Here is a 15,161-nt window from a genome sequence, read left to right on the forward strand (position 1 = left end):
GGGGATAGTATGCTAATCAATCATTTACACGTTCGGTGGAGGTCATTATTAAGTCCATTATTGATCCACTTGTAGGGGTATTAAACAGTATTGATGACTCGCTAAAAATATTGATTGGCTCTAGTATTTCAAAGGCAACCTCAGGCTCTGAGACTATGACCAATCCTATCCCGAATACGAATCTGGATATCTTTCATGTCCCGCCACCTCCCTTGATATCGACTCCTGCGATTTGTGTTACCAACAATATTGAGACTGCAATGCAATCATTAAATCAACAAGAAAAAGTGCAGCTGGGTGCTATAACAGTTACTGGGGAACATAGTGAGACTAATCTCACTGGTAGAAGACACAACAAGCTTCCAGATGGTACCTGCAAAAGCAACTTGAGAACACTCCACCTTCCCCCGGAAGTTACCCCTTATGTCATTGTTCTTAAAAATGTCCCACCCTTGCCAATCAGTAAGGAAGAAGATTGGAAACAGCTCAAAAATAAAAGAGTGCATTAGTTGGCGAAGGCTTTGGACTGGTAAGGATGTGACAATTTACAAGATAATATAAATAATGTTGAACGTAACAAATTAATAAAGATTTGAAAGATTAAACTGCGTAAGGCAGACGCGCACAGACTACAAGCACGCGCTGGAGAAACGTAAGATGGAAATCAGGCAAGAAGCATGGAGTCAATTACACGTGGCATCGTAGAGCAAAGATCCCAGGCTCTTCTGTCAAACTGTTAATGAAGAGTACTTTAGTGACACAAAAAATGGCAATATTAATGTAACAATCATGCCTGAAATGTGGGTAAAACACTTTGCTGGTCTCTATGGTAACATAAGAGACATATTGTGGTGACGATTTCCAATATGTTTGTGAAAAAAACGGAGTCTGGCCCTGGGACGGGGGGCAGCTGGACCAAAATATACCAGTAAAAGAAAAAATTGCTAGCCCTCCCACTTTAATTAGTCTCTCTATGCTCTGAGACTGTTTGTAGTCTCAGAGCATAGAGAGACTAATTAAAGTGGGAGGGCTAGCAATTTTTTCTTTTACTGATTTCCAATATGTGGCATCTTCTTTGGGACCCCCGACTATAGATGAGGTAAATAAGGCGCTTTCTCAGACTGCAAAGAATAAGGCTCCCGGGCCGGATGGGATACCCGTGGATTTATTTTTAGCAAACATCCCCATATGGCTACCACAAACATTTTAAGTTGCTATGCGGCCCAGGGTCCTCCGGATTCTTGGAAATCGGTCATAATAGTCCCTATATATAAAAAGGGAGACAGGTCAGACCCTAAATGCTACTGACCAATCTCTCTAATTGATTGCTCCTGTAAGATCATTGGACGAGTGATATTGGAGAGATTGGAAACCTGGATAACCGAGAACGAGAAGTTCTCTGATGTCCAATATGGTTTTAGGATAGGCCTGGGCACAGTAGCACAGAGCCTTAATCGGCACCTGGTCATTGACAAATATACTATGGCTAAGTCAGGGACCTTATACCTTGAGTTTATGGACCTGTCTTCTGCCTTTGACTGGGTGCCGAGGGGGAGACTCTGGGAGAAAATGTTGCTTATGGGCATTGATCCACCTATTGTCCATTATCTAGCTGCAAAGCATCAGGGTGTCACAGGGAGATTGCGATATGGAGCAGCTTCACCAATGAAGATGGATTGTGGTGTTCGTCAGGGATGCATACTCGCTCCCTTCCTGTTCTGTTTATATATAAATGATTTAGAAACCCATATCAGAACTGGAATTGTAGATGCACCCATAATAGGCCGCAGGTCCTTACCATCCTTGTTATACGCTGATGACTGTGTCTGAATGTCGAGAACTGGGATGGGACTACAAAGGCTTTTAACCAGTTTAATGAATTTATGAGTGAGCTTGGGCTAGAAACTAATGTTGCAAAATCACATGTCATGATAGTAGGCAAATCCTCATCAAAAACCAAAACTTTTTATATAAAGAATGAAATGTTATGTCGGGTGCCAACCTTTTCCTATTTAGGCATCCATTTTAGTGAAAACATTCTTGGTCTCATTTAATTGATGCAAGGATTAGAGTCTTCAACAAAAATGTGGAGGCTATTTTTTGATTTACAAAAAAACTAGGCTCTCGCCCTATAAAAGCCATTATAGATATCTATAAAGCACGAACATGTGCCGTCACTTTGTACAGCTGCACCAATGCCTTAGGCCTTCAGAGAGCAGAAAACATGAGGTTAAAACATGTTGACACTACCTAAAAGCACTCCTGTCACCATGTGCCATAGAGAATTAGGTGTAATACCATTATCGTTTGGTATACAACTAGCACCTCTGATGCTTTGGCATAACATTTGGGTAAAAGAGAAACCAGCTCTGAATCGTGATATAATCTTAGATTATCTGAAACTGGACTGTGCGAAAAAATTCCCTGGCTCTCCTATATGCAAGAACAACTGGTGAAGTTGGGACTGCAGGATTGTTTCAACACATCTGGAAACATATCTGCAACCCCAAAAGCTAAGCTGAAAAGAGATTTTCTCTCCTATTCGAAGCAAGTAAGAGATAGGCAAGAGATGGTTAAAAAAAGGTTGTAGAGCATTCATTACTAGTTAGCGCTCCAAGAATTGAATCTTATCTCTTCTTTTATTTTAATCAAGCCAAAATGTTTTACTTGATCAGGTTTAGGATGGGCATTGCTCATCTTTTGGTGTCGTATCCACATTATGCATATTGGGATGCTAAATTAGAATTGTGTCCATGTGATTCAATTTCCGCAAAGAGCACTTTGCATTTTATGTTTTTTTGTAAACTTTATCTTAACCCGACACGTATTTTTTAAAACCATTGTTAAGAATTTTAAACATAAGAAAGTATCAACCTGCATTATGTCATTTACTCCTTTTAAATGATGAATTCACTTGTTTAATGATTTATAAGTATATCTCCTGTGCAGTTCGGCGCCGTAACATTGTTAGGAAATGATTTTTTAGGTATTAATTATGTTGGTTAAAGTGTACCATGCAAATTCTTCTGAAATAATGTTTTTCAATGTGTTCTTTAATGGCTGTTATTTAGCCGAATAAAGATATTTGACTGACTGACTAACTAACTATACATCAGTATATTGGCACACACAGCTTATACCAATACCGACTGTACAAACAACTGTTAATTAGCCCCTCACTTTCTTCTTCCTTTTCCTTTTTTTTTTCTTTCTTATTCCACAGTATAATCAGAACAGAAATACATATATCCAAATAATTCTTACATCAAACATGTACATCCATATAATCAGCAAAAGGCCCCCATAAATCCATGCCAATCTTGCGTTTCCTCACCCCTTTAACCGCATATAGGCTAAACTCAAGATTATATAGACTATACATTCTATTCCTCCATTGAAAAAAGGAAGGAGATTCCGATTGTAGCCAACCAGCCGCAATACATAACCTTGCTACAGTCATTTTTTTTTGTCAAATCTGTTTTGATAGCATTTTATAGTATTCGAAAGGCAGTGCAATATTCAGACATTATAACAGGACAATCCAGGCGCACCAGTGCATTGTTAACATTTCACAGATCGGCTAGTTATACAGTCCTGTGGCCATGCTTACACTAACACATTCGGGCAGTGCGTGCGCTGTGGCCCGGTACATACACGCAGGGTTGTGCCCCGGAGTCCTCTGAAGTGCTGCACGGTTGCCTGCCAGTCCAATTGTGCACAATAACATAATAACATAATCATGATGTGAATCCCACTACTGTATAGTTACACATAGAGATGACAGTAATCTAACCGTTAATGCAAACATTCAAACTTTCAAACTATTGCGGCACAACCACAGCATGTTAATCATCCCCTTCCGCCCCCGCCCCCCCACCCCCCGATGTCCCACCCCATGGGTGTCATTGTGTGCGAGCATGTACGCATCTCAGTTCTGTGCGCCCAGATGCAGACAGGCCCAGTGCAGTAACACGCCCTGACAGTAGAGGAGCCCGCGGCATGCGTGACCATCCGGGGCAGCTGGTTTGGCCGCTCTAGTATCTTGTGTGTCCGCCTCCTCCGGCGGCCGCAAGGCGCTAAGCATGCGCTCCCACCTTTCCGCTATGGGCTCTTTCCTAAGCCCGGTTGTCTCCTCTCGTCTTATGGCTATCCATTCCGCCCGTGCCCATGCCTTAAGGGAGGCTATCCACGCTTGCACAGCAGGCGGCTCGCGCGCCTTCCATCGCCTCGTTAGCAGTCGCTTAGCCACCACCAGACCCATATCTAGGAAACGGGATAACCTTGCTACAGTCATAGCAATAAATATTAAATGTCGATGTTTAAAGCAAGGACCACCCTTCCTAAATTGCACATCCGACCCCAACAACATAATTGCAGAAGTTAGAACAATCGGTTTACCAATAATGTTACTTAAGAATTTTTCAAGATTGACTATAAAAATTCTCAAATGCCCACAGCTGAAGAAAATATGTAGCATATCCGCATCATCAGTACTACATCGGAAACATTTAATATCATGACCAGTTTTCCACTTGGCCATATATGCCGGGGTGTAATATAAATTAAAAAAAGTTTTATAACATTGCACACGCAAATTGGCAGATAGTAGCGATTCCTTTGATAATGCGATAACATAATCTAACGATATATTCTCACACCCCCAGAACTTCAGACCATTTATCAGCTTTTTTCTGTAAACCATCTTTTCGATATGCAAGCAATAGCTGGTACACCTCCCCAATTTTTTCCTGTCATTGTATGGCGTTTATAACTAAGTTAGAGGTAAATACGATCCTTTGTCGCATCATAAAATCGCGAATTTGCAAATATTTAAAGAATTGTTGTTTCTGCAAATTAAACAATCGAGACAAATCAGCATAAGACATTAATGCACCATCCATTCCTATAAGATCCCCCAATTGCACAATCCCTTGTACATCCCACCTTATAGCCACCACATCCCAAAAAATAGAAGGAAAGAGTTTAATAGCATTAGTTGGGGTATACCAGGATATTTTCCCCACTTGACATAATTTTTTGACCTTTTTCCATACATTAAATGCAGATATTAGAACCTTAAACCTGGTCCGTTTATAATAGCTTCCATCTCCTTCTTCAAATAAAGATTGTCTTGCCTCTGATCCTAACAGCATTTGATAAATTGAAGGAGCCTCTGCCTCGTTAAGTAGGTCTTCTCCGGTCAACATTACCCGCATCCTCAGCAAAAAGCATGTGAAAGAGTAAAGAACAAAATCAGGCATAGCTAATCCCCCCCGTTCAATCAGTAGAGTTAGGAATCGCATGGCCTTTCTTGGTTTCCCCAGGGCCCAGATAAATTTTTAACAGATAGACTGTAATTGTTGAAGCTGGTGTGTGGTAAATTCTAAAGGAACTGCTCTAAATAAATACAGCACCTTAGCTAAAACATTCATCTGGATTACATTCACCCTACCAATGAGTGTGAAGTGTAATCGTGACCATTTGTCTAATGAATTCCGAATATTACCCACCAATGAACCCCAATTAGCATCCACTATTTCCTGTGTAGATGATCGGATTTTTATACCTAAATATGTCACTTCCTTTTCCACTCGGACATCATTCATTATGACGGTCTCTGAAATTAATATTTGTGTTTTAGTGGCATTTAATTTATATCCGGAAGCTTGACCAAAGACTATAGCCAGTCGTTCTATCTCTTGCAGTGCCAAATGGGGATCTGACGAAGCTATCGCAATATCATCCGCATAAGCGAATACTGAATATGGGATGTTATGCACTAAAAAAGACTTAATCAGAACATTATTGGCCAGTAACTCAATAAACTGATTAATATAAAGTGCAAATAATAGTGGTGAAAAGGGACACCCTTGTCTGGTGCCCCTGGTAATGTTGACTGTTTCAGATATTAGTCCCATCATACAAATTTTAGCTACTGGTGAAGTATATAACACCTGTATGGCTGTGAGGAAGCGTTGACCGAAACCTGAAAGTCGCAATAATTCCCAAAGATATGCCCATTCCACACGGTCAAACGCTTTCTCTGCGTCCAATAAAATTAGACCAAGATCACGTTTCTCAACTTGTGCAATGTCGAATAATGTCACTACCTTATTAATGTGCGAGGTAGTACTACGACCTGATATAAAACCATGTTGCATTCGCAAGACTAATGAAGTAATAACTCTGGAAAAACGAGTGGCCAATATTTTTTAATATATTTTACTGTCACAGTTCAGTAATGATATTGGCTTATATGAGCCCACTAGCTCTGGATCTTTACCTTTTTTATTAAATACTACTATGGTAGCTTCGGCCCATTACTTCAGTGCCCGTCCCGCTTGCGCAGCCCTAAAAGTATCTAGCATATCAATTTTAATCACGCCCAAAAAAAGCTTATAAATCTCCCCGGGCAATCTGTCTGGCCCAGAAGCTTTTCCTAAAGCTAGACCTTTAACTGCTATCTCTAACTCTTCCATAGAGATAGGCTCTTCCAATAGTGATATATCATTGGGATCTAGATTTTTCAAAAACCCTTCAATTAAGTTAAAGAAATAACTATGATCTTGCGTTTGTCCAGTATATAAATCAGAATAAATCTATGAAAAACTGATAAAATCCCTTTAGATTCTTGACACGATACCCCATCTCTATTCTTTCAAGGCTTAAATCCTACCCACCGCTTCTTTCCTACGTAGCTTCCATGCCAGACAGCGGGCCACCGATTCCCCATACTCATGCATTTATTTTTTATTAACTAAATATTTACGTGCAGTTTCGGTGTTCCAGATCGCTTGAATCTTAGCCCTCGCCAGTTCAGTAGATTCTTCACACTCCTCAATATTGTTTGCCCCTAATCTGACACCTCGAATTAATTTTTCTTCAGCCTCCTTAAGCTTAACATATAACTCGCGCATTTCAGCCTTTTTCATTGCGATTTTGCCCATAGAGAAAACTTAACACTTCCCCCCTAAAACTTGCTTTAAATGAATCCCAAACAATGGAGCAGTGAGTTGAGTTTCTATTAATAATAAAAAATCCACTAATCCATCGGGACAACTGTTCCTTAAAGCACTCATTTGCACATAGTTTACGATCAAATGAGAACGGCCTTATAGGCGGGGATTGAATTTCAACATTTAATGTCATTAAAATCGGAGAATGGTCAGAAGTGATCCTCGGTAAGATTTGAATTGTAGCATCATCCTTCAAAGAAGAAGACAAAAAAAAAAAATCCAATCGAGCAAATTTCTTGTGGGGATACGAATAATAGGTAAACCTAGGGATTACCAGGTTTACGTGACTACAAAGATCACTTAGATCATGATCATTAATAAGATCATAAAGAGCTTTAAAGACACAAGGTTTCCGACCTTGATACCTTCGTGGACCTCCTTGCAAATCTAGATTCACTAAATTAATATTCATATCACCACAAAATATAAGCGGTGCACACCATGATGCTAATTCCAAATATAACTCTTCAAAAATAGAAGCTTCGTCCAAATTGGATCCATATACAACACAGATTGGGAACCTAGCCCGCCCAAAAAAGCTTCCGCAATAGCCCACCTTCCACATCTGTCAGCTCTTTAGCTAAAATTGCTACTCCTCTAATCATTGATGATTGATGTAAAGCAACTATTAATGAGTAGCCCAAGGTTTCTAACAGTGCCCTTTGAGTCCAGGGTACGTGTGTCTCCTGGAGACATACCACATCAGGCTGAATATTACGAAGCTTGGCTGTCACATGATTCCTTTTACTCCAGCTGTTTAGACCAGAAACATTCCAAGTACAAATGTTTGCCCCAATAACTGCCATATTAATGGATTAAACAATATTTCTATGGATGCCTTCTCCAAATATTGAAGGAGGCCAACACGAAAGTATATATATGCAATTGCCAACTATCCGTTTTATTAATTTCTTGATTAACTGTGGATTTTCCCCCCTTTTCCCCCCACCCTAGTGACCCACCACACAATCCTACCCGCCCCTCCTGGCCAAACCCTCCCCTCACCCCCCCCCTCAAACAAGGCTTTAGGACTGATAGTCCTGTAGGTGGAGACTAGCGTGTACCCCCTTGCGGACTCCCACGATTCTAACTATATACAGAAGTACATTGGCATACAAGACCAAAAAGACCAAAGTAGAAATTAACCTAAGAAATTAACTATATATCAATGCACCCCTGTGCCTACATTATAATACACCGTACTCTGTTGCAGCCACAGAACACACCTATTGTTATTGCTAGATAGATTGTAAAAAAAATTTAGCTGACCCTTCTGTAGTAAAAAAATGTGTACGTTCTTTGTAGATTACTTTCAATTTTTCCGGGTTCAGCAAAAAAGACTGCGCACCCTTGCCTTGAAATTGAGCGATTAATTCGCGTAACTGCCATCTCAATTCCATAGTAAATCTACAAAAGTCAGGTTGAACAAAAAATTCAAAATCACCCCCAGACCTTTTCCTATAAGGGCGAGCCAGCTGAAAAACCTCTTCCCTTGCCAAAAAACTGTTGAATGATATAAGAAAAGCCCTAGGTTTTTCTTTTGAAGGATATGCAGTAGGGGGAATACGTCTAGTAAAGGGAAAGCGGTGTGCCCTTTCAACCTCGCAGTCCCAATCCCATTTTAAAAGTTCCGGAAAAGCCTTTTTAAATAGTTCAACAATGAAGCAACGAGGATCTTGTCCTTCTTTCCCCTTTGGAATCTGAAGGATGCGGGGATTGTTCTGCCTTGCCCGATTCTCGATGTCCGCCAACTTCCAAGCTGTATCATCCCTAACTGCCTGCAAAGAGGCACTCACTGTTTTTTGTTGAAGTAGATCATCCTCTAAAGTGGAAATCCGAGTTTCAGCCTCATTGAATCGAGCAACAAAGTCCGCGTGGGATTTGGGCATTCTGCACACTGTATTCTGTAGTTTCCTACAGACATTCTGTGTTCTTTGATTCTCCTCCCTTGATTCAGTGCGAAAGGCCATAATGGGCTGATAGATTAGGGAGAGAGAAATATCTTCTTCAGGGATCGTAGGTGTTAGTATCTGAGCCAAACCTTCTACATTTGATCCGCTCTCCATCAGCGTCAAAGACAGTGTCAGTTTGTTCAGTTTGGTCGGCCTCATCAGCTAGATCTTCCAATAACAAACTGCTATGATCACTTCCTTCATTCATACTCATTTGGGCAGCATACTGATGTACTAAATCCTCACATGATGACATAGATTGCTGAGATAGTGAATAATAGTCCCCGGAGTCAGCATCATGCAATTGAGTCCCGGCCGTATTTATTAAACTGGCTCCTGCCCCCTCTATATTGAGCGGGGGCGTTGCACTACCAACTTGACTACTCATCACTTGCTCGGAGGGAGCTCTGACTACTATCGCCTCCACCAGAGTATCTGCCTCATTGAGTGCTTGAGTTGGGATCCGTGCAGCTGCCTGAACTTTTTGAATTGCAATTGTGTTGTTAACAGCAGATAGCGGGAGCGGGCCCCTTGCAGATGTGTAACCGGCCCTTCATCTAAAGATGGTGGGGGTAAGGAGAGGAGGGGCTGTAGCTGTTGCTGTTTCCCATGTCGTCTCTCTTTACTAAGAGAAAATAGCAGGTATCTTCTTTGTCTCTTGTGCTGCGTTCCCCTCTACGGTGTCCTCAATAACTTTACCCTGTTCAACATTTACATTTACAGGAAGTTTTTTACCGTCCGCTTTGCTCACCTCTGAACTGCCAGCGCCCCTGCCTGCTCCAACACCCCTGTTCTCTTCCACGGTAATTACACCAGCTGCAGCTCCTGGTTCTTGAGGAGGAGCCGAGTTCTCCGGAGCATGGGCTCTCCCACGTCCGCCCTTTGGTGGCATATTGCTCGTTGCTCCACTCTGCCGTCCGCCGTTACAACCGCTTTCACTTTCAGCAAAAGTCCTGCTTGTATCTCGTGTCCACCTCCTCGAGTACCAGCCTTCCTCCCAGCGCCATTCACACCGTTGCCACCAGGAGCTGAGGAGAGACGCCAAGAGTCTCGATCTCAGAGCTCGGAAAAAATTTGACGGAGAAGAGACACGCCGCCAAAACGCCACAGCTCCCGGTATCAAAGCGGGACCTCGGGAGACAAAGACAAGGCTCCAGGGCTTTTTCACTGCAATAAGCAGACAGCACACTGCTACATTATATTACTCCGGTTTCCATTTTCAAGACTGCAACATTGTATCCGGGATGCTACAGGAATCGCTACACGGGAGCAGCAAGGAACGCCGTATTGCACGTCCGCGGTCGCGGGCGCCATCTTGCCTCCCTCTTCTTCCTTTTCCTTTTATCAAATCGCTCTCCACCTTCTCTCCCATCCCCACGCCGATGATCGCCTCGCCTTCCATTGTTGCAGAACTCTCATTTTACCCCCTGCTAAAGCAGTAGCAAGCAAACGGTCAAGTTACAATATGATTACTCTGCAATTGTGCAAGAACACTGCAGTGCTTGGTAGGCCTCCCATCTCCCCCGAGATGTCAGTCATTTTTTCCAAATGTCTATCCAGTACAGTTCTAATTCTTGACATTCCCACATAATATGGAGTATGTCCCCTACATGGAAGCTGCATCTCCAACAAGTATAGTCAGTTAATAAACCAGCACACTTCTAATCTGTCCGGGGTCCAGTGCCCACTGTGTATCAGTTTGAAGTACTACAATTTCTGCTTAGCTTCCCTGAGCAGTTTGTTATGATTATGAAGCAAATCCATCCAGTTTTCCTCCACACTGTTTATCTGCAAGCTATGTGACCACTAATTTTTAAGTTGCAACAATAATGGTTGATAATATATCAACAAGAGTTTGGTAAAGACCTGAAATAGTACCTTTAAAAGTGCCCCAAGTTCTTCGATAATGGAGCATGGGGGAATTGAGGAAGATCAATTGGTCGAGTGCTTGGGATCCTCCTTAAGCAGTGAATGAGTGGTCTATATTTCCAGGAATTATCTATATTAAGTTTAAATTTGTCCTGGGCTTTAACAAAGGTCATTAATCTCCCAGCTACAATAAATTGATCTACTGTGTTCACCCCCTAGTTTACAGAAATCTGCCCAGATCGGTTCTAAGTCCAATTTTGATTTCACTTTTGTCCCACGTGGGGTTCCAACCTATTGATGTACTTCTTTGCATTGCTTTGTTGGTTACTCATAGAACTGGGTGTGAGCCACTTACATGATAGCTGTACTGAGTATACAGGACATCCAGGATCATATTTATCAAGATATGACGAAGCGCTATGCAGCAGCCACATTTCTGCACTGTGTGAGGCAAAGGGCAGGAATGCCCGTATTTAACATAATACAGCTCATTACTGCCTTTTCCCCTTGTTGGTGCACAATGTGCTGCCTATTATCAATACAGGCACTATTGCACTATGGTGCAAAGGTACCAGCGTTGCTGGCAGGATTGTTTTGCTGCAAGAAGGGACACCTTCCTGCACAAAAGCAATCCCTTAAGGCAAACCCCTCTTTTGACGTGCGCTGCAGAACGCAGCACACATTGAAAGAGGAAACAACAAGGAGAAATAAAGATCTTTCTGCTTGTCACGTCTCCCCTGGGGATGGTGCATTCTTAGGTCTACCACTCATGGTAAATCTGAGAATGCGTCAAAATGCATAGGTTTTGCATGGGAATACCCACACACTGTTCACGGCACACACCAGTGGGAGACAGGAACCGCGTACCTGGGGACGTACTACCGACAACAACAAGTCAATATTCCGGGATGTTTCAACTGCTTTAAAATCGATGTACTCGGGATCCTTGTCTTACGAAACCTAGATCCGACCCCCGGCATCAGTTACAGCTTCCTGAAGATTCAGATTTTCCCAACAATAAAAAAAGATATGGATTACAAACTTTTTGAATAAATAATGCAGCATTTTAATATCATTAGCAGACGAGATCATGAATTGAGACCCATGGTAGCATAACTAAAAGTCCATTATAGGTATTTTGTACACCACTAGTGTCCCTACCAGTCTCTCACTGAAATCATATAGTGAATTGACTTAATGCATATGTCAAGATCTTTCTAGACCATAATAGCCACCTGATGAAGGCGTCCAGCCAAAACGTGCGTAGACATGAACTATGATAGCCATGACAATGTCTTTTTTCTTCAATTGTGATGAATCATTTTTTCTTCTTTGTTAAATGTCATTCATTTTTGGCACACATATCCGTGTTTAATTGCTACAACACCATGTTTGATATATATGTAAAGTAGGCCATGTATGAATGGGTAAGCATGTATGATTAGTTCTTACAATGACTATACAAGTATTTTGTACATCATGCATAGGCCGTATATGGAATTGTAGATGTACCCTAATTGTGACTAAGATTGTATGTTTTATTTTTGCTATAATGATTTAATATTTATGAAAACATGCATTTTCTATTACAATCTAATTTATAACTATAAAAATAATAAATATATATATTTTTAGATTTTTTTTCCCTTTCTGGTCCTATACTGTTTCTGCATTTTTCTAGGTACACTTCTCATCTATTTCCTAAATAGTTTATTCACACATAGTTATCTACCCTGATTTAGGAAATGTATTCAGGGGTACCCCTATTGTTAAACACAATACCCACACACTACCAATGAAATGCCTTCCTGGGGAAGAGTAATGCAACGCAGTCATCTGCGTTGGGTTTCTCTGGATTTATCAAGCCACTCAGGACAATGCAAGGGGCCCTTGCGTCGCTTGAAAAATTTCATCTTAATTGTTGTACCACTTTTGCACCCCATTGCTTGGGGAAAAGACAACGTAACCCCTTGATAAATATAGCTCTCAGTCCTCCAGCTTTCCCTCATAGCTTTTCTTCCAGGTGCATCCAAGTCAGCTTTTTCAACGTATTATGGATTAGGTTGTGGAGCTCAGCTAGCCAAAGTAAGATCCAGTATGATTCTAGATGCGGCAGACGGAGTCCACCACTCTCTACTCATAAAGTTTGGCCATTTTCAGCCGTAGTCCCTCCCAAAAAACTCCATTAGAAAGAGCTTAATCATCCCTGAGAGATTTGTAAGTATAGATTTAGGTCTCATCAGTGGCAACATCGTAAAGATATAATTTATATGTGGCGCTACATTCATAATAATTATCTGGGCCACAGAGAGGGGTTCAGGGCTGACCATCTGACTATGTCTTGTTTCAATTTGTAAGCGAGAAGGTTGAGATTGTCTTCCACTATATGCTCAGGCCTCTATTAAGGGGCCGATTCCGATCTGGGTCGGAGGTGCACCGAACGCGATCTGGACGGAAAAAGTTCGAGCCGTGCGTGTTTTTTCTGCCCGACTCGTACACCTGTATGCGTGAGCAAGTACGATGCGAGAAATGCAAAATTCACCCACTGAGTCGTTTCCGGGTCCAAACCACTCCGTACGACTCGTCCGTAAGCTGACCATGCCGTGCAATGGATGCGAATTACGACCAAGCCAGTACGATGCACGCTTTGGACAGCCGGTGCGAGCCAAAGTTTGCGGCTCGCAAAATGTCCGGGACGTTACCTTTGGGGTCCGCGTCAGACCCCCTGGCACCTGCAGCCTTACGACTCGGACACAGGGGGAGACCCAAGGGTCTCCCCAACACAGGCATGTACGGTGCGGATGGCACCGACGCGTACCCACTGTAGGGGGCGCCCTTGTGTGAGATGTACAAAACCAGTCAATGGGAGCCCATGTACGTGTCGTACGACTGACTCCCATTGGCCTCTATGGGAGTCTAATCGAACCGGGTCCAGCACCATACGGCAGCATCGTACTCGCTCGGCAGGACTGCAGGACTCCGGCTCGGTCGGAAAACACTCTGGATCCGGCTGGGTCAGAGAGCTTTCCGACCCTCACTGGCGTGTGAATAGTAATTTTATCCTCTCTGCTATACAATATTTTCTTTAATGTTTAAGTTAATGTAGTGTAAAATGTAGTCAAATTTCTTTTTAAATATTGTAATATTTTGAATTATAGATATATATTTTATTTTTATGTTATTGGTGTATGTGTATATATATATGTATTTATAATTGTTAATATGTTTGTAACAAAATATAATTTATTAAAATAATTATTTATTTATATTATTAAGTAAAGATATATATATTATATCTCAAATATATGTATGTTTAATTTATTTTTACATTATATGTATTAATTATAATTCTAAACATTTTCTAATAACTTCAACAATGTTTATTTTAAATATATGTATTATTAAATGTATTTTACATTATTTCTTAAACATTAAAAAAACTATCTTTTTAACAACAATTTTTTTTATGGATATTTTTGTACTTACAATATGTAGATATGACTCGGATATTCTGGACATCGATATTTCGGGTCCGATAATTTTTTTCGCCGATATTCTGTCAGATATTCCTTGTGGGTTGCTGACTAAACTCTTCACATGATACTTAAAGTAATTGTTTAATATGAATTGAGCTTGGTCACTGGGTGTATGAGCTGAACTAGAACTTGTGGATAATTATTTGTTATACTTTATAAGAATTTCATGGTCATACTCACCCTGACTGTGCAAATATGGCCTACCAATCTGATCTAGTTGACAAGGACCTAGTATTCTTAGATCTTTTTTTATCTTCGATTGTTGCTAGTTACGTCAGTATAAAAATACACCCAGTCCAATCTGATGATGCTTTGGCCAATCTATTTAAGATTTGGGGTGTCTAAGGTTAAATTTACTCAATTCCAGACAGCGAACTGTGCGGTTGCCTTTAGTTCTCTCATAGCCTAACATAGTTTAGTACGCCTAAATTGCTGTTTGGAAAATGATATATTTGCAAAGTATTGTTTTAGGCTTGTGCTGATCCTCCCGGCATCAACTATCTCTCAGTACCGACTGACCATTTTAGATTGCTTTCTAAATTTGAAATAAAAAACACTTTAAATATTGACCATTGGCAAGTAATTGCTCATATCATTTCCTCTTCTCTTTTTCGGATGAAGGATTTTCCCCCTTCTAAGCTTTCTACTTAGGATTTGGGGTATTCAACCCCTAAATCACTCTATCCGTTAGCACATGTTCAGCGTGAGAAGTATATCTTGTCAGTTTCTGATTTCACCACTCCTACTGCATGGTCTTAGTGTAAAGTGCCTGATATTGTTTTCAGTAA

At 41.1% G+C, this 15,161-nt stretch overlaps 1 protein-coding gene across 11 annotated transcripts in view; it reads right to left on the minus strand.

Moving 5' to 3' along the window:
• Nucleotides 1-15,161, minus strand: part of LOC144763479 (E3 ubiquitin-protein ligase PHF7-like) — a 1,848,469-nt gene that overhangs the window by 71,713 nt on the left and 1,761,595 nt on the right. The gene's annotated exons all lie outside the window — the stretch shown is intronic.

This window comes from Lissotriton helveticus, chromosome 6 (assembly GCF_964261635.1).
Source record: "Lissotriton helveticus chromosome 6, aLisHel1.1, whole genome shotgun sequence".
Lineage (NCBI taxonomy): Eukaryota > Metazoa > Chordata > Amphibia > Caudata > Salamandridae > Lissotriton > Lissotriton helveticus.